At 36.5% G+C, this 24,495-nt stretch overlaps 1 protein-coding gene across 4 annotated transcripts in view; it reads right to left on the bottom strand.

The window, feature by feature from the left end:
* LOC129725066 (tubulin polyglutamylase TTLL5) overlaps nt 1-24,495 on the bottom strand; it is a 73,926-nt gene that overhangs the window by 43,461 nt on the left and 5,970 nt on the right. For 2 of the 4 annotated variants that reach the window (XM_055680489.1, XM_055680495.1), the window contains exon 2: nt 162-236. The gene's annotated coding sequence lies outside the window, so the exon portion shown is untranslated. The remainder of the gene's footprint in view (nt 1-161; nt 237-24,495) is intronic. The other 2 variants (XM_055680504.1, XM_055680512.1) reach the window with 1 other exon arrangement.

Below are 24,495 nucleotides of genomic sequence, written 5' to 3'. Positions count from 1 at the left end.
TTCTGAAGCGTTTTCGCCTCATGGCTTATTACGCTTCAAACTAAGCATCTGAACTACAGATCATTTACATAGCATTTTGATTAAATCATTTCCGATCGCCAGCAGAAAAGTTTACCTAATCTCGATCTTGACCTAAAGAACAAAGATTTAGTTCAACTTACCCGCACCTTAGTCGCTGTTCGGAATCAAAGCACCATTGGCCATAATCGTCCTACTAATTATGGATTATCGATTGCCTGTAATGAATTGGGAAGAAAGTAGAAAACGCACAGTTAGAAGTGGAACATCGGATAAGTTAGAAGCTGAACAATTTATGCGCGATTCAAACCATTGGTCAGTATGTATAAAACCGTTAGTAGCAGACAATATATAAAACACAATGAAAAGTCATTAATATTCTTCGCACATAGTTTATTTTGAAAATTAATCATTACTGAATGCGCAAGTGTCCATAGGACTGTGACTGCAGGTTGGAATCAGCGAAGGCTATTATCAAATTCCTAAAACCTGTCCAAAAAATTATACCCACCATTCGGCTATCGATTCGTTACGGTTATCAACATCAATTTCGCCTTTAATGGACGTCAAATTAATTCAATCAAATGCCACATCAATTAGACAGCTCGTAGGCTGCATCGATGATACAATTATTTCGCAGTGTAGCTTTTTGTCGTCTTTTTTTCACTTATGAACAAATGCCGTAGATAATCTTCAATTACTAGCCTGCACAACCACTAACAACAATCCTGTACCAATGGGTTTGGGAATAAAACTAAACTGCGGCCCCACATCGTCCCTGCAACTTTCGAAACTGAAGTTCCTCGTGAAAGTGAATAGCGGAAGTGAAAAAAAGAAATAAATTCACGACGATAGCGGAAATCGTAATGATCGATTTAGCAAACGACTTATCTGTCCCAGAAGTAGGACTAACTATCCAGTTAACAGTGGGATAATAAAAGGCACGAAACGGGTACTGGCATCCCGTTTCACCTTCAGTACAGTATTCTGGATTCCCACTGTGCAGTGAGTGAACACGAACAGTTCGACAGTGAGGATATGCCACACAGCGAGTGCGACGGCTTCCAACCGGAGTCGTGTCTATTATCATAACTTCAATCAAATTGTAAGCAAATTAACTGCATTCGAATAGGGTCTACAAATCGAAGCTCTGCACCCGCACAACCAAACATTCTCCCGCTTCCCGTGTGATTTTTAAACTTCATCGAGTGCAACCAGGCGATACCGTGCTTCTTTAAATGCTTCTAATAGTTTCCACTCACAACATTGCACGGATTGCAGAAAGAAAAACGAAATCCATAACAAAATTTACGATCGTAAAGGTTGCAACCACACCGCCAGTGCAGTGCACTGATTATTGGTTCGGCACCTCTGCGTTTATGATTGATTAGGTGAGCGTGTGTGCATGCATTTCCTGGAGCCATTAAAATGCACCAGCAAACCCAATAATTTAACTCGTTTAACGCGATTTTCTCGTGAATTGCAGTCATTGACAGTGTGTCAAAATTGAAGCATACTTAGACAGAAATGCACGAGCTATTCGTCAAACGTCCAATGACGTGATATAATGTTCGTTTGATATCAGTGTCACTCAGGATCAACCAGGATTCGAATCTAGAAATCTGAGCTTGACGGGATTTGGAATGAGCGACAATGTGAAAGAAACGAGCTTTTGTTTGATTGCTTGCGAGGTGTAGCTTAAACTGAATGAATGCGATAGCAATCATTATCACAAAGGAAAAAAAATAGCTGCAACTATTAAAAAATCCAATTATACACACATCATTAATTCTATTGTCGTCGTTTTTTGCACTAAAACATAAAAGTGTTGGCAAACATTGCGAAACGAAAATAAATTAACCGGATCACGCGCTAAATCGTATATGACTCTGGTTCTCTTTCAATGTCCAATGAAATTTTGTTGAATTAAACACTATGTGCAGATGAGTGATGTGAATGAGTGACAATTCCATTGGTGATGTTCAAAATATACGGTCATGATTTGACGTAGAGCTACTGCTGGTAGAAATCATTATTTCGCTCGATTCATTAAAAAACAATGATTCAACTTGTGTTATATTCAATTAGAGAAAGATCAAATAAATTTTATGAGCAAATAAAACAAAATATTGAGGTTGGATATTGTTAAAAAACTTTTCCTTTAGGACATCAAATTGAACTAGGCTTATGATGTTAAAAACTATTCCATTTGTTTCGGAGTGAACGACCAATGTTTAATGGTATATCGAAAGCCTCAAAGAATGACAATAAGTTTTATTTCGAAATTTCACGGCTAGGAGCGCTGCATAATCTAACTTATCAGTTTTGCATTTTAGAGAAACAGTGTCTTCAGCAAAGTTGTATATAATGCTCATTAAGTGGCTTGTCTTGAGCGACTCTTAAGCTACTGATAACTGGATCTGATGATTCCAGAAAACGGTGTAGTAAGTCTACGTGAAGAGCTGTTCTTGAAAACTTTCTTATGTGTTCCATTTTTTATCTCATAGGAAAAAAACTAATATTTCAGCAAGTTCTTCATACAGCTTGATGTCTTTGTTCCGGATATCTTGTTCCTTGTGCCTTCTCTATAACTAAGGAGCCATGAATCAACAATGCAATAGACGATACAAGATTTACAATTTGAAAAAGGCTTGCTTCGATCAGCAGTCTGGCCAACGTTTTGACGAGAGTGATCATCGAAAAAGTTGAATAAGTTTTTTTTTATAAAACTTAGGCGATGGAGATACTGGAAGGGACAAACGTTTCAATTGTTTTCGTAGCATGGTTATGATAATAATCCGTTCTATGAAGGTTTTGTCTACTAGTTCTTGCTGTGATCTAAGGGTGTACAAAACATTATAATTTTTAACATTTTTTTGGCAATAACTCGGTCTGTGTAGAAATTATCTTTTTTTTGTCTTCTATAAAGTTGTGTGTTTGGACGATGAACAAATGTATGCTGAACATTGTTGCCTTCTAGATGCTACAGTTTTTGAGATATTGGAGAAAAATAATCTAGGAATAGTCTACTAGAAAACGGTTTATCTCCAAAACAAAAAAAAGTTAGAAGGTAAATGTTCTTGGCAAAATTTTTCACAACGAAATTATTCACAATATGCTGGAGACACAGTTTCCCTAAAACACAAGACTGGAAAGTTAGATTTTCTAGCACCACTAATGCTATGTCCATTTAGAAGCCGGAAAACTAAAATCATCTGTATCTCGGTAACCGATTGAAGTACAAATAAGGTTAAATACATCAAAACGAAGGTAATTCACTGTACTTTAAGGAAAAATTAACACCACAAATCATTTCTCTTCGTTTCTGATGAAAATTCACACTTTCTTTTTTATTCCTCCCATAGAACGCTGCACACCTCCGGAGTCAACTTCCTTGGCACATTTGTTCTACAGTTTGGTCATCTGAATTGCGTCCCGAGCCGTTTTATTCCACTTTTCTTAAGCTTCCGCTTTATTATTGCCCAAAATCTCTCGATGGACTTGAACTGCGGGCAGTTGGGTGGATTTATGTTGTTATCGATGAAATCTACGTTAGCGTTCACGTTTCGTGCTGCTGCAACACAATAAGTGTTTCGAGATTCTAACTGGACAGAACTTTAGCGGCGAAGTTCTTAACTAAAGCTTTTTGTCATTCTTTGAAGCTCGTTATATACTAAATTTCTTCTAAAGATGGTATGCCAATTAAATCAGTATTTGGAGTAAACAACGAAATATTTTTTTCTGTATGGACCACTCACTGCGACCAGAAAAATCGATGTATTGCGTTGTTGTCCGGGTGTCTGCTGTATTACATTATTACTTAGCACTTCTATTATTAACGATAACACTATACTGAGGTGTTGTGCATACTTTTACGATTTCTTTTGCGCTTGTTAAGTGAAAGCTGTTCTGTATTTTGTGGGTTTGCACTTGCAACTAAACACTGCACTAAACATATAAAAATGCACCTCTGTCTGTCTGATCCATATAGGCTAGGAAACTACTGAACCGATCGGCGTGAAATTTTGTATATAGAGGTTTAAGGGGCCGAGAAAGGTAACTAAGGTAGTTCGAGACCCCTCCCTCTTCTGGAAGGGAGGAGTCTCATACAAATGAAGCACAAATTTCTGCACATCTCGAAAACTAAACAATTAAATTGAACCAAATTTGGCAGGTGAATGTTTTTAGGGATAACAAATTGATACCCCTCCCTCTTCCGTCATACAAACAAAACACAAATTTCGCACATCTTGAGAACTGATCAAGCAAATGGGACAATACTTGGCATATGAATGTTTTTAGGCATAAAAATTTGTCCATAATGGTTCGACACCCCTCCCTCTTCTGGAAGGGTAAGGATCCACACAAATAAAACACAAATATCTTCACATCTCGAGAAAAAATCAAGTAAATAAACCAAATTTGATATGTTAAGGTTTTTGGGAGCAAGAAATATTATCATGTTGGTTCGACACCCCTTTCTCTTGTGGAGGAGAGGGCTCCCATAAAACTGAAACTAGAATTCTGTCACATCTTAAGAACTAATCAAGTAAATGGAACCAAATTTGGCATGTGAAGGTTTTTGATAACAGAAAATAATTTCATGGTGGTTCGACACTCTCACACTTGTGGATGGGAGGGCTTTTATACCCCTCTTATACCCACAAATCAAACACAAATTTTTATAGTGGTTTGACACTCCTCCGTACGCTGGAAGAGGAGAGATTAACCAGTTTTCCGAAAAAACAGCATCAAATGACAGGGATAATGCACAGGAGTCAAATATCGACTTCAGACGCCATTTTCAAATTTAAGATGGTAAGTTCCGGTTTCTAATATGGATGTTTCCGGAACCAGAAAATGTCTCCAAATGCCATTTTGAAATCCAAGATGGCGACTTCCGGTTTCTGAAAAACAACCAAAAATGGCCGATTTTAACCCAGCATGAGTATCTCAGAAACCAGAATGACTCACAGAAGCCATTTTGAACTCAAAGGTGGCGACTTCCGATGTCTAAAAATTATCCGAAATTGATTTCACATGTCATTTTGAAATCCAAGATGACGACTTTCGGTTTTCGGCAAACAGCTTAAAGTGACTCAATATGAATATCTATATCTGAATATCTGTGGAACAAGAGTGATGCAAGGAACTAAAAATCGACCTCAGACACCGTTTTGAATTGTAATATGGCAACTTCTGGGAACCAGCCAAAAATGACTGAATACTACTCAATATGGGTATTTCCGTAATCGAGATGATGCATAGAAGCCAAGCATTGACCCTGGACACCATTTTGAATCCAAAGATGACCATTTTCAGTTTCTAGAAAACAACCAAAAGAACTGAATACCACCCAATATGGGTATTTCCGGATTCAGATTGATGCCAGAAAAACAGCTGAAAATAACCGAATACCACCCAATATGGATATAAACAGAATCCAGACAATAAACAAATCGCAAGAAAACAACCAAAAGAACTGAATACCACCCAATATGGGTATTTCCGGAATCAGATTGATGCCAGAAAAACAGCTGAAAATAACCGAACACCACCCAATATGGATATAACCAGAATCCAGACAATAAACAAATCGCAAGATCAATCAATTCAATCAATTTGGAATGTTTGAAATTTTTCAACATAAAAATGGGCTCTCTCCTTCTCTCTGAGTGTTTCTAATAAAATGTTCTGTTCCATTACAACGAAAAATGCTGCGAGGTCCCTCTTGATACCACTGGTCGACAAAAGTGAAAAAAACGCTGCCCCAAAGCTCATAGTATTTACCCTAGAAAGATTATAGTTTTTCAGCCATATTAGTGGGGGTTGCTCTAGACTAATTAAATAACTAACTGTTGAAGGCAGCTTTATTTACCCGACAGAGTCTTGCTTACAAGACGGCAAAGTACCTCTATCGAATTTCGGACCTTCGCTGGAAAACTTAATTAAAAACCAACCAAATTAAACAAAATAGGCAGCGTTCACCTGATCCTTGTTGTTTAGTCGGGAGCAGCCAATAGCTCTGCTAATACAATCCGGTGAGCGAACACGATAGCACTCAATCCACGGGCCAACGGGGCAACCTTTATTAGATTTACATCAAAAGCGGAACAAACTTCGCCTTTACACAACACAAACGTGGACGGGGCTAAACACAAAACAAACCCGCCGAAACCGAATTCAGCACCACTTTCCACAGCTAGAGGAATATTCCGGCCTATCTTTCCCTAACCTAATTATTCACAAACATGACAAAAGAATTATCAAATTTATCTAATGTGACTATATCGATCTTACGGGAGTATCCAAATGAGGGTAGTTTTTACTTATCCACTCTCTCGCAGCAGTACCCAAAATTAAGAAAATCTTCCACTCGATGCTAAAATTTCAATCGCACAGGTTACAACCATTCCTGTCAAAACGCGTCAACTTACATCAAAGTGTCGCATAGAAATTGCTCGCCGAGTTTGTCACTTCAACGTTATGTTATGTCTCTGAATAAAATTTGGTGGCTAGGAGTACCAAAATTGACAAGAATGTTTAAAAAGCCATAATCTTTAATTTTTTCCAGTTTGAGCTTATGGGCCAAACCTGTGTTGAACAGTGTATTTTAGCAAAAACAGATCAAAATATGATTTTGATTAGAGGAAGCTACGTGAATAAATGAAGACGCACTCCTCCTGAGGATATGAGGCTAAAACTGCCTTATGATTTTCATCAAAAATGAATAATTATATTGTCTAAAAAACAAACGTTTACAATACCGTTCTATACGAGAAGATCAGCAAACTATTAGCCAAATTATCTACTGAAATAATAACTACATGCAATATCTGCTAATGTCAAGTAAAGTCCAATGTGAATATCTAACATTTAACCTCTGCAGCACGAGGTGTACATAATCTATCACCATATTTTCACCTCGTTCACCATCAAGGATATAAAACATAATACACAGCAAAACTGTACAACACGAGCGTCAATCATTAGTCGCTACAGTTTAGCATGCGAACCACAAGAGCGACGACGGTCATCAAGTTTGCTCATAAATCCATTGAATATTATTTTATTCACACTCCCAGTAGGTTCACAAAATCCACAGTAGATTTTGATCCACTCCACTGTTTTTTTAGACTGACGCATACCGTGTTAGTATTGTCCAAATATTTCAGCTCTTTTTGCCGGTTTCATGCTTATGCAGATAGGATAAATTCTGCCAATTCAAGTTGCGTGTTCGTAACAGCTTTTTATTAGTGATGCCACGTCAGAGATTAGATTCTGAAAAAGTTTAGCTATTGCTTCGGCATTGTCAAAAGAGAATTGCTATCAACTCCGAGGACATAAAAGAGAATTGACAAGATTCAAAATTGTGACTATTGTTTGTGCGTGGGTGCGCGGCCTCTTCCAAACAACCTATGCTACATGTTTTTTATTCTGAATTTAGGGATACGTACGTAGGTAAAATGACACTAAAATCTCTCCAGAAATCATAAACCAACGTGATTTGGGTCATACACTTATGTAGATGACACTAATAATTTTGTTTTGTTCTATCAAAACAAAGGGTCTGTGTTCGTAAAAAACAACACCAGTGAAGATTAATAACAACCTGTGGATGTTCGCGCAAAAAAAAACTGTTTACATTCAATACCGAGCAGAACCTTCTAATAGTGGTACAATTTTCCAGCATACCTACTTGAACCCGCAGACAATTCTATTCCCTTTTTATGGCCCAATCTCTCGATACTGTGACTCAAGTTGGCACGAAGGTACCGCTCATCGCCATTAAAATGAAAGGATTTTCTGCTGGAGGCCAACCGTTGCGTTCATCACGAAAGTGTCCCAAAATGATAGAGAAAGAGGCGCCGAGTGGCGACACTCTGTTACTTTTATAAGGGCCAACTGACTGACAGAGATATAAAATATGTTCTTTATGAAAACAGTTTTTCGTCTCAATGTTACTCTACTTCAATGCCTATGAACATTAAATAACTACAAGAATTGAAGATTTGGTTTACACTAAAACTAGAGAAATTGGAGCTATTTTTTTTCCTCTATGGTATGTCAATCCTTTGTAAATCGGAATGTAATAACCTTATAATTTTCTGATTTCAAGTATTGAGTCTGTAACACGCATTTAGTAGGTCAATGCTCCACAAAATCCGGGAAAACCTCCCCGAAAAGTAGTCCGATTTATTATTCGATTGCCTCATTTAATTGCTCCTGGTATACGTAATGATATTCCGAAACCGAATTGCGTCTACACGTAAAGCTGTCTGAAAACATGGCTTTGCGTTTGGCAGTGTGCCTAAACCATCAGAATCATAGTTTGTCACTTGCTGGCACCTGGCTATGCTATCGCTTCACCACTATTTGTATAGCATTTTATCGTCCAGCCAGCATAGCGATCTTGAGAAAACGGTTTTCCCCACTCTTAGTTTGCGGTTTATCAAGTTCCGATTGCCTGTTAGGAATATATTACATACTGCCACCAGCCGGCTTTAGCCGGTTGGTTCTATTATATCCAAAAGAAGGCTGGTGCTAATGATTGGTAGAGGTCAGCCAATGGGGCCGGTGATACTTAGAGAGTACAAAAGGCTCCATCGATTTAGCGAATGTTGACAACTTCATGCTGTCCATCGTGAAAAGTTTTCTCTTTTCCACCCAAAGAAAAAAAAATTCTAAAAACAGATATGTCATGCAACGGGGCTATATCCGGCCAACATCCGCCCTGAATATCCCACAGCGACAAACCGCTGTGTAACGCACCTTGGAGCTCAGAATGACACATTTTCATCGCTTGATGGTTTTCTTTCGTGCATCGTAGATATTTCCAATGCCAGGTTGGGGTGTTCAGCAGGAGCGAATTATTTAGTATTCTTTAAACTTCCTTGGCTAACGTTATAAAATTGCTAGTCAATTTTTTTAATTGCTCTGCACCACCCTTAACAGTAAGTTTAAGAGTTTTCTTCCAAGTTTGGGATTCTTAAAGCCGTCAACTTGGTGGAGACATTACCAGATGAATTGTTGAAAAAAAAAGTTACGCCTGAGAAATTCGGTTCAAGGCCGTAGAAACATCTAAAATATCGATTATTCACTATGCATAATAATAGCAATAAATAGCCTTGGTAAATGTACTACCTACCACTGAATTTCAAAAGTCTGCCAAGAAGATAAACAATCGGCAGGTGATAGGAACCTATTGCTGTGAAACATACCTGATGGACAAATATACGTAAAAGCTTTAGATTTATGAATATTTAAAAAAATGGGATGGCTAAACATCGTTCGCAGCCAAGCATATAACACGAGTTTGTGCTCTGATATTGCGACTTCCAGTCAAATTTAGTAACATTCATAATTAGTCCAATGGATGAAGTTGGCTCAGTTTATGTATCCTACACTTCTTTGTTTATATTTGACTTTTGATAAATCAAAATAAATTATTTTTTTTTGAAATTTTTGGCATTAGGTTGTCTCAGAACTTCGCAATCTGTGTTTCAGTGTGTTAAGTTTATGAAAACTGAAAACCATGATTTTTTCAGGTTTTATTATTTTCAACCAGCTAAAAATATGTTACAGCATAACATCGATATTGATTATACTATTTACGGTTAATGAACTACGGTGTTTTTGGAGAAGATAATGTACTAGCAAACCAGGAAAATTCTTTTGAAGGTTTCCTGGAAAAAATGGCGATAAGCTTTTTTTACTACAGTGCGTTAGCTTTTAATATTGAATTTTGAGACTCGGGAAACCATTTTATATGACAATAAAACAGTAGAAAGGTGCACACAACCGTACGTGTCAGCAGGCAGACACAAAATGATAGCACGACTAGTGTTAGCAGAAGCGACAAAACCGAAAAAATATTTGCCCAAGCTCAAACTTGAAAAATATGGAGAGTTGAAGTGTATCAAAATGCCGCAGAGTAATTGTTCAACGGATTCTTCACTTCTACGTTTGCTTGCGGGAAAACTTTATTTATATCTTTGAAAATTTTACTCACTTCTGACTTAGCTAGGAGCACCAAAATACACAGAGCGGATCAAAAGCTATAATCTTTTATTTTTTCACATGTTGAGCTTAAGTGTTTTTTCCGCTCTTGTCGACCATTTGTCATTACAGGTTTAACCTAGTGCTCGATCTGAAAATGAATGAAAGATTATAGTTTTAGCTACCTCGGAAGTATGTAAAGTCTTCCGAGACTCGATAGAAGTTTTCCCGTAAGAGTACGTAGAAGCGACGAACCCATTGATCAATTACTCTGTAACATTTTGACACCCTTCCGAGCTCACTAGAAGCACCAAAATTCACACAAATGGTTGAAAAACTTTAATTCTCCATATTTTTCAGGTTTGAGCTTGGGCAAATATTTTTTTCAGTTTTGTCGCTTTTGCTAACACTAATCACACTCACATTCACAAAAAAGATTTACAAGCTTTGATCATTCATAATTTTCCAGTTTGAGCTTTTAAGCAAAACCTCTATTGACCAATGCACAATGGTCCAGAAACCGAAATTAAGGAGAAATTTGGGTATAGAGCTCAATAGTAATATTTTAGAGAAAAACTTTCTTCTACAAAGTTGTTACATATGATAAAGCGCTTATTGAAAACTTTTCAAAAATTTAGGTGACCCAAATTTTCGATGAAATCAAGTATTTAACTTTTTTATCTTTGTAGATAGAAGAAAAAGTCATTCTACAAAGTTATAACTTCGTTAAGTTTAGGTAACTTTGTAAAAAAAAGTTTTTCTCTATCTTTGAAAACAACCGATTTATATTGAAAAAATACATTTTGCGCTCTAACTTTTTGATTTAAATTTTTATCTTAAAACGCTCTTTGAACAACTTTTAGGGCGTTTAAATAGGAAAAATTTGCAATGTTGACATCGTGAATATCTCACTTCTACTCAAAGATATTATTGTTTTTCATCTTAAAATATGTTTTCATTTAATTGTCATTCTTTTTGGGGCAATTATAAAAAATATCTCTTGGTCTCAATTTAAAGGGCACATTTAAATGAAAATTTTTTTAGAAATATGTTATTTCTTGAATTTGAGTAAATTCAATTTTCAATAGTTTTATATATTATGCATATAAGAGTACACAGATTCATCTTTTTGGTATTTTATCCTAAAACTAGAATTTGATCCAAAAAATCGAAAATCGATCAACTGGTTCAAAAGTTATGAATTTTCTGAAAATAGAATACATCGAATAAAGTCGTTTTTCATGATCACCCTATTCCGGAAAGGGTCACGCAAAGTGCTTCAAATAGGCTCAATTGTGGGGATGGATCTATGTTCAAAATAATCAAACCCGTACTTTTTCGTTGGGTCGTTAGGGGGACTCCGAAGTTGTTACGTTATGCGACGTAACATGAAAAATATTTAAAAATAAAAAATTGACTGGAAAAATTGTTCAATTTGCTTTATTTTTATTGAAGCCTTTTGATTAATAATACTGGTCGACAAAATGAAAAGAGTGCACTCCAAAAGCTCAAACCGGAGAAAAATGAAAGATTATAGCTATTCGACCATTACTATGAGTTTTGGTCGTCGATTACGGAAATACCCATATTGGGTGGTATTTGGTCACTATTGGCTGTTTTCCAACACCGCTCCTTCCAAAGTAGGGAGGAGTCTTGAACCATCTTAAAAACATTTCTTCCCCTCAAAACTTCCTTATGCCAAATTTGGTTCCAGTTACTTGATTCGTTTATGAGTTATGCAGAAATTTTATTTGATTGGTATGTGAGTCCCTCTTTCTAGGAAAGGAAGGGGTGTCGATCTACCACTTTAAAATTTCTTACTTTCGTGAATCACCACACACCAAGTTTAGTCCTACTTGCTTGATGAAATATCTAGTTATACAGATATTTGTGTTTCGTTTGTATGAGAGGCCTTCCTTCCACAGCGGAGAGGGGTGTCAATCTACCACAGAAATATTTCGTGCTTCGTAACTCATTCCCCGCGGGTGGCACCACCTGACATCTGAACTTTGGTTATAGTTTAACAACTATGCTTGAAATTTTTACCGATGAAACTATTCAATTCGGCCCCTAAAACCCTTACAAACAAATTTTCATGGCAATCGGTTCAGTAGTTCCCATGTCTATATGGATCAGATAAACAGACAGATAGATAGACAGACAGACAGAACTCCAAACGTTGTACTGCCAAAAATTATATTGGATGTAAATGAATGGTTCTCCTTAACAAAATCCTCTTGTGTCCTAAAAACGTATGCACAATTATTCTTAATAGTTTTTTGGACCCAAACTCACTTCGGGGTCAAAATGCTCACAGTATCCCTTAGTCTTATGTTCTGATTATAGTTCACAAACGCCCAAATCACACCTATAGTAATTACAAATTTGATTAACCCTCTAGTGCCCAAATTAATTTCTAAACGGACTCCGATAAAATCACTATAAACCATCATATACATTTTTTAAGTATTTATTGAAGCTTTTCGGAACTTCAACTGAAGCCCGCCAAATGGCGGCATTGGGCACTAAAGGGTTAAGAAATTCAGAACCGAAATATATTTTCGTTATTTTGTTAGCAACGGTATAGCCAGAATATAATTCATTCTGTACAATGAATCCCGGTGAGGGCCATAGGCAAAACGATTATTTAACAGAGATATTAAAAATAAAAGGACTTGATTCAGCTCACATTATTGCTAAAACGGTTGAATAATAATAACAAAAAATTATTTTTTGTAAAAAACCTTGCAATAAAATTATTATAAAAATTTATAGCTTAAATCAACTTTAAATATTTGAGTAATAAACTAGGAATACCAAAACGCCGGATTTTTAAAAGATCATCGAAGTATATACAAATCATTTTGGTTTCCAACATCTGGTTTTAAATGAGCTTTTTAAAACATTCAGTTTTGGTTTCAAATTTATTATAAAGGTTGTTAGGAAGTATAATAACACAATCAAACATTTTTATATCGCAGAATCATTGTTCAAAAATCTTATTTAATAACATAATCTGATATTTTAGAAGCTAGGGTTTCAAAGAGTTTTTACTGAATCTCTCGAGTTGAAATCCCATTCTCCTTAAGTTATTTGTTGTATTTTAAGAAAAGTTCCTGCTGTTGTGCACCCTTTTGGATATTCTTAATCATCTCTTATTGTAAAGGTTTATCAATTCTGGTCCCTGATTTGGAAAAGAACCAATTATTGTGTTTCGCAGTTAGTTGAATCACTGATAAACATTTTGTGTTGCGATGGGCCCATTTTTTTAAAGTTCCTTTTTTCGCAAACATTTCCGAAAGCGTGTGAATGTATAAACCGAAAATTTAACTAAGAGTGCTAATTGTATGAAGTGCTGATGATGATCTAAAAAAGTGTATCATTCGTAATCTACATCCTCATTATTGGAAACGAAGACGAATTGAATTTAAATCGAAAATATTGTAAAAAATATTCAAATTTAATATAAGTGAGATAGTGGGTATTATTGTTTGTTAAATTTCAATTTCAATTTTCAGGATGCAACATGAACATTCGCTACATAGCATAGTGACGTTTGTACAGAACTGTGAATTCGATTCACACGAACGATCAAAGGTAATCTTGGAATTGGATGAAAAAGCTCTCCTTCGAAACGTATGAGAAATTGAATTTTCCATTATTTTCAACTTTTCCAGTACATTTTCCGAACTTTTGATTTGCGTGTCAACCCGACACAGCCCACGGCAAACAAAACAAAAAAAGAATCATGCAAATCCGTCAAGCCGTTTCCGAGGTATTCGATAGCACATGAACAGAAATTGGTTTTTATTAATTAGATAAATCAAAACTAATAGTAGACGGAATTGTAATCTGTTATTTTATCTAACAGTGCTTTTCTAAATGCTAAGACATTAATGTTATATAAACGCGACAGAAATTGCTTGACAATAAGGCTGATACAAATTTTGAATAGTTTTTATGTCCACGGTTATCACAGTTAGCTAAGAGGAGGGCAAAAAATAATAACACTGAAAAAAAAAGGAAAAGCTTTCATGACAAATTTTGGGCAAGTTTGTAACTTACATGCAAAAGTGTGTTCAAATATCACATTATTATCATTATCAATCATTTAGCTTGCCTTTATGACACTTTTACTGTCACTGGACTTGCTTGTTGCTAAATTAAGCATATACAAGCAAGCGCTGTCGAAAAGTCAATAATATTAACAAAACGGCTTGAACTTTTTTTCTTCCCCTTCCAATTTTCAACATTTTTGGAGGGGGGGAGGTGACATAAAATGAAAATGAAATTTGTACCGGCCTAAATGAATAGAACTCATGCTAGGTTAGCTCCAGCTCAGGATATAAGTTCGTGCATTTGAAAAAAATTCAATAATTTCATAAACTTCAAAAAAGAAGCAAGAACTCTATTATGCGCTTTTTGCGTAGTTATCGCTGTCGAGGTTTTGGTGAGTGAGAAAAAAATGTATTAACTCCTTCTATCACGATTTAGAGCATTTTAACCCTGGAACGATAATTTGCGTCAATTTGACTCCTCGCTTTCAGTAACGTTGCGCTCTTTTCGTATAACAGTGTGTCAGTTTTTTGTCGTTTTTTCTTAATCAATAAATAAATATTTAAACCTAAATTGTTATCCTTCTACGCATATCAAAAAATTTCTCACAATAGAGACTGGTTTGTTTGATTTAGCATCTACCTGAATTGCCATTTAGCGATGACACGGAATAATTCCATTTCTCTTATTATACTCCGCACTCACTGCAAGCAAACAAACAAGACAATGACACATGCTACCGGCAAACGCGCAGCTATTAGCAAGTTCCAAATGACTGAAAGCAAACGCGACGCAACTGATCCGGACAAGGTTACTAACATGTCCAGACATGCCCAGCAATGCTGTGCAGTGCTACGGAACCGAGTGGTCCGTCTACTGTGAAACGCTGCGATCGAATGAGTCGCCCGCCTAGCTGCTGCTCTGCTGGTTGCGGGTCGAGCCATTTTCCAGTAACCGTTTTCTCGCTGAAGTAACCGGTTATACACTGAAGACTAAATATATGCAAGCTAAGGCTCTTATACGTGACTACTGAAAGTAGAATTTCCTCTGGTAGGCGAAATTTCCAAATTCTCACATCCAGTGAAGATCCACAAATGAACAACATAAAGTAATGCGACATTTTACGAGTTTATATAAACCCTTATTATGATAAGTTTTTGAATCTTATAGTGTTATATTTAACCCCAATGGAACAACTGGAGATTACTTTAATTTGGTAGATCCAAGCGGAACATAACTTGAGATAATTCATTTCAATCTCCTTATTGTTTTTTGTGTGTGTAGCCAGAAAAGCAATTACGTTCAAATTTTATTGCGTGGTTTCAACCAATGTTGTTGAGTAACAAAAAACCATACCGAACTGCAATGGTTGGCATAGAGCATAGGAACAAAGAGGTTAACTAACTTTAGCGAAAAAAAAAACAATTAACATATATTTTCCAGACAGATATAAAAAGGATAAAAGTTTTTTTCAGAAGACAAAAACTGGCATAATCTAAAATAAGAAATGAAAAGCGTGAATAATGTGAAGTCTGCACGAACTAGGTAAACTCAACAACATCAGCTATCAACTTTGCTGTTATCCGATCGGAAATTTACAACTTGTTTCGCTTGATACTAGGTCAGTAATTTACCAGGTCGTTGATACGCTATAGTTTGTGCCAGGGAAAATGCCATCCCGTGACGAATGCACGGTTATTCTGTGGATCATAGAACAAGCGAGCGCACTACAGCCCAAAACAAGGGAAAATGGAACTGTTTTAAGGAAAAGGATTTCTGCTATAATTAATTAGTGTTTAGCGGCTTCACATGTTCACTAGCCGCGAAATCTAGGTAGCACACCAAGAAACAGCTGGGTACAGAGTTTATCAGGCAAGACAACTTCTCATAGCTAGATATTGCGTGTCACAAAATGTTACCTCGTTGGAAACGGTTAGGGCGAGGGAAAGTTGAATATGCCAAAGCAACGTTGCTGGGCAAACAAATCACGATTGTGGCGTCAGTAGTCGGGCACAAGGTGTAGGATCTAAGAAACACCCAGTGAGTCACATTCTTGGTTTCCTGTGCAGGACTAACTGAAAGTGATTATGTTATAAAGTAATTGCGGTGAATTAAAATATATTCATTAGCATGATTTTAATTTGCTTTCTTTGCCGTTTTATCTGATTCTGACTGGGGCTGGTAACGAATTCTGTAACCACTTCCATCTGGTGCATTTCATAAAAACTAAAACTGTCACTGCATATTAGAACATACGAATTGGAGATTTGCCGCAACAAACACAAACTATGATGTAACCAATCTCAAGTGGCTCACTGTTGGCCTTGTTACTGCTGTATACATTTCCAATTCTCCGGTATAACATACTCTTGTTCCCGTTAAAGTTTGTCTGTTTGCTTTGCAAGTCGTTTTAAGCGGACAAAGGGGTAGCAGATCGATGCAAATATAGGGAATCCTGGACGGGTGTTAAAATCGATACCCATTAAAATTTTACCTTTTCACCTATCGGAGGAAAACCTTCACAGTTGAAGGGCATTTTTTTTGTAGAGACCCGCTTCTTTGTTTCTTTGTACATTCGTTCACACTTTACTGGTCGAAACAAGATGACTTCTATGACTTTCTATATAGAAATATTTTGTTCAATGTCCTCCATAATTTGGTTTCAATCGAAGTGAACCACAATTTCATTCAATGTATGGATCTGCCTTTATTAAAACAGATTTTTTTTAATCGCAAAAAAATATTGATGCAACCGAGTAACAATTGTTTGCCATGCAAGACAACAAAATGTATGACCAAATCTGAAATCACCACAAGATGATTGAAATAACATTTTACTTTTAACAGTTACAAACCTGACCCCTCCAGAGCAGAAAAAATGAAAACTCTTTTTACCTGCCATTCCGCAAGATCTGAACCAAATTTGATCCAACCTCTTTAAAAGATCACAAATTTATCATAGTTTCGGGGACAGTACGGAACATCTCGAAAAGGTTGGATCAAATTCGGTTTATATTTTGCGGAATGGCAGGTAAAAGAGTTTTCATTTTTTCTGCACTGGAAGGGTCAGGTACGCAAGTGTTAATTTTTCACGAAAACGATCACGCTTATCGTGTTGTCTTCATACGCAAGTGATGATAGTCGAGATGAAAGTTTAGTTAATTGAATAAGTATCAGGGAAATTGTGTTTTTAGGATTGTCCATTCCAATCATATTTGAACGATGCTAGGCTTTACCATTTTGGCTACACACAAGAAAAAGTGCTTACAACTCTCAATCAGCATGAATCTCATGCGTTTCTCTTCTTATGCTCGAAAAGGAAAGGCATTCAAATTACAAACTAGCACACAAGGTTTAGGTATTTCTAAGAAAGATATGAACGTACCGCATTAAAATAATCAAGCAATATGATTTTCGGTACCGAGTTCCAGAAACCCGTAATTTAGCCAAACGTTGTAAGGGAAAGTTTTTAAAACTCTGTAGCACTTCCCAAGTTGTAAATATGGAATTTAGTGGTAGAAAAAATCTAGTGGAACAAAAATGTGTAAAAAATCATCGAGGAGACAAACAGACTTGGTATGGTTTTTCAAGATTTTCGGATGTCATTTTTAAAAGTTTTTCAAAAATATATATGAAAATAGACTCATTGGTGATAAAAAACAAAAATGTACCAAAAGTAACATGGAAACATAGAACGGCAGTTAATATTTAATCGCAACTTTCTATTTACTGTGGCGCTTTTAGTGGCTGCTACAACCAATGACAGTGCAGTGATGAGAAAGGTTTGTATACATAACGTGGTTAAAGTTTCATCAAATTCGAGTCAGTGGTTCAAAAGTTTTCGGCGATGGAACGTGAAAGACATGAGAATATTTTGCACACACAGAGCTTCGTAGCCGCAAGGTTACAGAGATCGCTTTGATACGACGGTGGTTATAGGTTCGAATCTTAGTAGAACCAAGCCACTCGATGGCAAAAGGACTTCAAATATGGGTTTATTCTTAGTCTCTTCCACACAAAACTTCCCTCCTGACTTAATAATCACTGGTCTAAAGCTTCGATAACATCATAGACCTGTAGCACGTTATACGCGGCAAGAGGATATGATAATGTCGATAAGGAAGGGAGTAGGTTACTACACAGTAAAAAAAAATTACATTTCTTTAAATGCACATAAGTGGAGCATTGGAAACTATGTGATATTCCGTGTGGCATTATATTCACATGCAATGTAAATGAATATATTGTTAATTTGCATGCATATTTATATTCAAAACTCTATGTTTGTAGCACTCAACGTACAAATTTACATGATTTAAAACGATTCTGTATTGTGTATTATTAATGGTGTGAAATTATATATGTTTTTCACGTTATGTGCTAGAAACCGTTATGTGCTTTTATTCGTATAAGTTGTAAATGTCATTTTTGGTACTGTGTAAGTCTGAAGGAGAAGACGGGGCTTATTACGGGAGTCACTTCACTGTGAGATGACAACCGTAATAGGCACGGTGAAAGTGATTCCCATTTGATTTGCACGCGTCTTTTTTCACCGTGAGATTTTTCCACTCCGTTCTCACCGTGAGGTGACATCCGTAATAAAACAATATCGCACGCTAGCTTGGGGGCTAATGCGGTCTCGATCAACTAGATTAGTTGAGAGAATTCGTTATCGATATTGTTTTCGGCACATTTTGCATGTTGTAGGATAAGAAGAACGATACACCGTGCCCCAGTGCTGAGTCGAGAAAATTTCCAGCTCGAAAAGCTCCTCGACCTGATCGGGAATCAAACCCGATATCACAACCGTGTCACAGTGGTCCAAACTCGAAAAATCGTGATCGTTTTAGATTTGACTTTGAACTATTGATTTTATGTACCCAGTGTCTTCAGCAAGTTTATTCCATATAACAAGGCGTCTCTTTTGGCGTTTTCGGTTTTTTGATCAATCCTCTGGTAGTTAGATAAAAAAAATATTTTTTCTAATTTTCAAAATACCCGATTGCTTTGTTCAGCAAAGTTGTAGGAAAATCTATAAGAAAAAGAATTGCTGAACACTGTAATCTTCTATCTGTACGTCTGATATGACGAAATAGAGTTTTACAAGGAACAGTCCTAAAAATTAGTTTTTTGTCCATAACTTTTTCTGTAATCGTCGAAACAGTTCAAGATGTTCTAAGATTTCGTTCATTTTACTAAACCTCGCATTTTTGTAGAATATATTGGTTTAATATTTTCATTTGTTCTAAAGATATTACTAGTTTTTTGCTGAAAATAGCCATATGTTGAGTCCATATTTCTCCGAAGGTTGCAGATAGTAGCAATCCAGACTGTATGCATTTGAAAGTTTGTCAAAAGAACTGCATTACTTATAAGAGTTCAACTGTTTCCAGTTGTATCCAACCGAGTACTGAATGAAAGGAAAACACCCCTCAAAATGAGTTTTTTGTCCATAACTTTTTCTGTAATCGTCGAAACAATTCAAGATGTTCTAAGATTTTGTTCATTCTGCTAAACCTCACATTTTTGTAGAATATATTGGTTTGATATTTTCATTCGTTGTAGAGATATTTCTAGTTTTTTGCTGAATATAGCCATATTTTGAGTCCATATTTCTCAGAAGGATGCAGATAGTAGCAAACCAGACTATATGCATTTGAAAGTTTGTCGAAAGAATTGCATTACTCAAACGTTTCTGGTTGTATCCAACCGAGTACAGAATGAAAGGAAAACACCCCTCGTAACAGTCAGATTCAACAGTTATGACGTATAAAGTTGAAGTATTTAGTAAAATAAAACTATTTTATACTTTATGTATTCAGTTTTTAATGATTAACTCTACGTCAGACGCTTCCGATGATTCCAAATCTTCTTCTGTTTTAGTTAAATCTAACAAATATAAAGCATCAGTTGATAAACTTCGCTCAGTTTTACAAATGATGCTACGTTTGCTAGAAATAAGTGAATCCGATAGGTCCAGCAAGCGGTGAAGAATATTGGTGTTTGTAGCCACCCGCGAAATTTTACGGGAATGATGTTCACGTGTTTCCCGTATAATTTTGTTCAATGCTTCCTGTGCTTCTTCCGAGAGCTGTCCTATCGGAACCAGAAAATGGCCAGCAAACTGTGCACCGTGAATCAGTATTTTGTGTACTGACGCAGGTAGATAGTACCATGGATATAACTCCACTAATTTTCGCGCCGTGTCGGTGCAATATTTATCGAATTTTTCAGTGTTCAACTTTCTACCAGAAGCAACAGCTTGAAGGATGGCTCCACAACGCTTCAGTAAATTTATATCAAGTCCTGTGGAAAAAACACAGGATTATAAATGCAAGCAAATAATTTGCAATCTTCGAAGAAATATGGACTCGAAATATGGCTATTTTTAGCAAAAAACTAGAAATATCTTTACAACAAATGAAAAAATCAAACCAATATATTCTACAAAAATGTGAGGTTTAGCAGAATGAACAAAATCTTAGAACATCTTGAATTGTTTCGACGATTACAGAAAATGTTATGGACAAAAAACTAATTTTGAGGGGTGTTTTCCTTTCATTCAGTACTGGGTTGGATACAACTGGAAACAGTTGAACTCTCATAAGTAATGCAGTTCTTTTGACAAAGCTTCAATTGTCTGGTTTGCTACTATCTGCAACCTTCGGAGAAATATGGACTCAAAATATGGCTATTTTCAGCAAAGAACTAGAAATATCTTTAGAACAAATGAAAATATCAAACCAATATATTATACAAAAATGCGAGGTTTACCAGAATGAATGAAATCTTAGAACATCTTGAGCTGTTTCGACGATTACAGAAAATGTTATGGACAAAAAACTGATTTTTAGGACTGTTCCTCGTAAAACTCTATTTCGTCATATCAGACGTACAGATAGAAGATTACAGTGTTCAGCAATTCTTTTTCTTATAGATTTTCCTACAACTTTGCTGAAGAAATTAGAGAAAATAATTATTTTATCTAACTACTAGGGGGATTGATCAAAAAACCGAAAACGCCAAAAGAAACGCCTTGTTTATTCCATAAACTTGCTGAAGACACTGGGTACATAAAATCAATATTTTACAGTCAAATCTAAAACGATCACGATTTTTCGAGTTTAGACCACTGTGCGTGTGGGAGAGCTAGCCGACCGACATCGCTAACCACAGAACCACGGGGACCATCCGTAATAAGTACCGACCAAAAGCACTATGACACGGAGCAGGTTATTTCTCTATGAGTAACACTGCAAAAAGGTAAAAAAAAGTGCAAACAGCAAAAACGTCCGGGCAATGCCACAAAAAATCGAAAACTACTGGTCGCGGTGGAGTCCATACAAAAAAAAACAAAAAAATTTTGCACACTTATGTTGAAAATCCGACGTGGCAAGTGCAAAAACTGCGAAATGCCTCAAATTCCCCAAATCAACCGTAAACAGCGTGCTGAAATGATTAAATGAAACTTTAACGCTGATCACAGCAACCGCAGATTGCTGACAATTGACAAGCAGCTACGATTGAGAATCTGCAGAGCAGTTCGTACGAACCCTGGGATCAACCTACGCGATTTGCCTAAGAAGTTCTTGGCACCGTACAGCACTGTTCGACGAATCTGCCGGCGTGAAGGCCTGCGGTCGTTTCACTCCAGCAAGCACCCCAACAGAACCTCGAAGAAGAATCTCATTGCAAAACGCCGTGCTAGGATGCTGTATGAGAAAGTCTTGACTAAATTCGACGGATGCATTTTAATGAATTTATGTGAAAATGGATTTCGCGCTGCTCCCAGAACAAAAATTCTATATGTTGAAGCATAAAGGTGATGTCGCAAAGTGGTCTAAATTCGTATTTGCTGACAAGTTTGGTGGGAAGCTGATGGTGTGGCAGAGGATCTGCAGCTGTGGCAAATCGAAAAAGCTATCAACCCACCAAATTGCCCAGATTTTCGTCCAATTGAAAAATATTGGGCTACAATCAAGAGTAAGTTGAAGATAAATGGCAGAACAATGAAAAACAGCTGATTTACATAGATGGTTGAAGAAAATGGCGGATCGAGTTTACAGTTCCACTGTACAGAAGATAATGAGCAGTATAAAACACAACGTGCGTGAATTCATTCGAAACTCAGACAATTTTATTGCTGTATATTTCATTTAAAAAAAATCGAGAAAATTTCTAGCTCGAAAAGATCCGTGTGTGAGAGAGTTAGCCGACCGACATCGCTAACCACAAAACCACGGAGATTTTGGTTTTCGAAAATACGAAATTTAAAATGTTTCGCATAACATTCGTAGTTTTAATTCTTCAGCAATATCTCTGCAATCTAAAATTTGTGATCAAAGAAAAATAACTTAAAAGTTATAGTTTGTCAGATTGAGGTTCGATGAAAAGATTGATAATTGATAATTGTGAACAGAATGGCTAGAATAGGAATAACTACAAATAGGTTACACCATAATTTAACTTTAGTTTTTTTATTTACATATTCGATACGGAAAAAAAATCGATATCTTTCATAGAAAACATACTTGTGCCAAAAACTTCGTTTTTTAAAAGATTTTTAGCCGAATCGATGAATATTTATTTGAGATTTGCTGCTTCGTTTGCTATATAACATCGCAAATGTGGGATACGTATGACTTCAAAGGTCAGTTTAAAGACCGTGAAGATATATTCAACCTTTTTTTTAATTATATCTCAACTCAGTGTTGCAAATAATTAGCAACTACTAAAAAATTCAATAAGCCGCAATCCGCAGTTATTATGCAATCGGTTTTGCTTTCGAAACTATGGCGCAGCGCGGCTTACCTGCCGGTCTGCGTATCGCAGAAACGTTTACGTCGGAAAGCGGCGTTTAAACAACTTCCCTTTCGGTTGATATTTAAACATAAGCCGATCGCAAAGCTAACTCATGCCGGCTTATCGCGCTCCGTTGTTGTGCCCACTAGGTGCGGTAAACGCCTTTATCTTCTCCGTCGTCGTCGTATTTGAACGAACGATGTGCCTTCGTGTGTGAACACAGTTTACCCTGAGCCAAGTCGGTAAAAACTATATTGCACGTAAGCTGCCTAGTCGCTACTAGTCAACGATGTATGTCGATAGTTGCGCAATCATTTTGATTTCTATTGATCGTACTTCTATGTTATTAGACCAATCAGCAATTACTTAGACAGATCGATGAAATAGGGAATATAGTACGAAATCATTCGAGATTATGTGCAAGTGATCGATCGTAGCGAGAGATGAATAATGGTTTCAATTTTAGTCTGGCAAACATCAAGTATTGCTCTTCATCTAATATTTCACCTAAACAGTTCCTGTCATTCCTGTCAGCGGTACAAGTCGATCTAAGATTTCCATTCGAACTGTGGCATTAGAGTTCCGCTTGATCGCAGCTGTGAGCGGTAAACAATAAGCGATTGTGTTGTTGCCTGCTCTGATGGGCAATTTATTAATCACGACATCCGTGGCAGACAGCACACGGAACAGGCGCGAATTCTGCCCTAGGGCAGCGCGGAGTTTAAAAGTGCCATGACAGAAAGACATTTTCCGCTCGATTAGTCACTGCGGCAGCGGTGGTTTACCACTTGGTTGCCGCGGCAGTGCTGAGCAAGGGCAAGCAAAATAGAGTGGCCGATCGAGCTGCAGGCCATTTAGAACTTTGTCTTACTATAATAAAAATCGATCGAAAATCACGGAGTCGATTTTTGGTCCTACGATCCAAATCACGTGTACAAAGATCGTAAGTAAAAAATAAATTTACTCGTCCGCAAAAAGGGTAACTGCTCCATTATTCATCTCATTAAGCCGATATTCACGAAGAATGCACGGATTAAACACCAAATCTTCACGAAATTATTGAACAAATAAACTAAATATGCTTACGTACTCTTATGGAATCGATTAGCATTGTATGTTTGATAAAATTAGCTAGATTTATCCTAAATTTTGTAAAACAAAACCATTTTACACAACGCTTCCATATCCATCTCAAAACTTGAATCACTGCTCAATTATTCATCTCACGACGCCCCCATATTCATCACTCATGAATCATGAATCATGAATGAAACACATTATCATGAATGAACGTAGCCGCAGCCCGTCGTAGTAGATAAAATAGATATCCGCTGCAGTTGTTTACGTGCAAAACTGGTAATCTAGGTAACCACTACAGTGCTGTAAATTTATGTCAATTATGTCGGAATAATTCAATATTTTCAGTATGATTTTTTCGTATTAACAGGAACTGATTTGGCAACTCTTGATTTTCTTCAACGCAGTGAAAACAAATGAAAATACATGCAGTTAAAATTTAGGAATTGTAGGAATTCTTCTCATATATTTCTGCTAATTCAAGCTTGTTTTTAGAAATTTCAGGAGAGCGTGTCAAAGATTGAAGTATTCTTAGTGTAGTGA

This window comes from Wyeomyia smithii, chromosome 1 (genome assembly GCF_029784165.1).
Source record: "Wyeomyia smithii strain HCP4-BCI-WySm-NY-G18 chromosome 1, ASM2978416v1, whole genome shotgun sequence".
Classification (NCBI taxonomy): domain Eukaryota; kingdom Metazoa; phylum Arthropoda; class Insecta; order Diptera; family Culicidae; genus Wyeomyia; species Wyeomyia smithii.
Note: the sequence above shows the minus strand (reverse complement) of the source record. Positions and strands in the feature narration are given on the sequence as shown.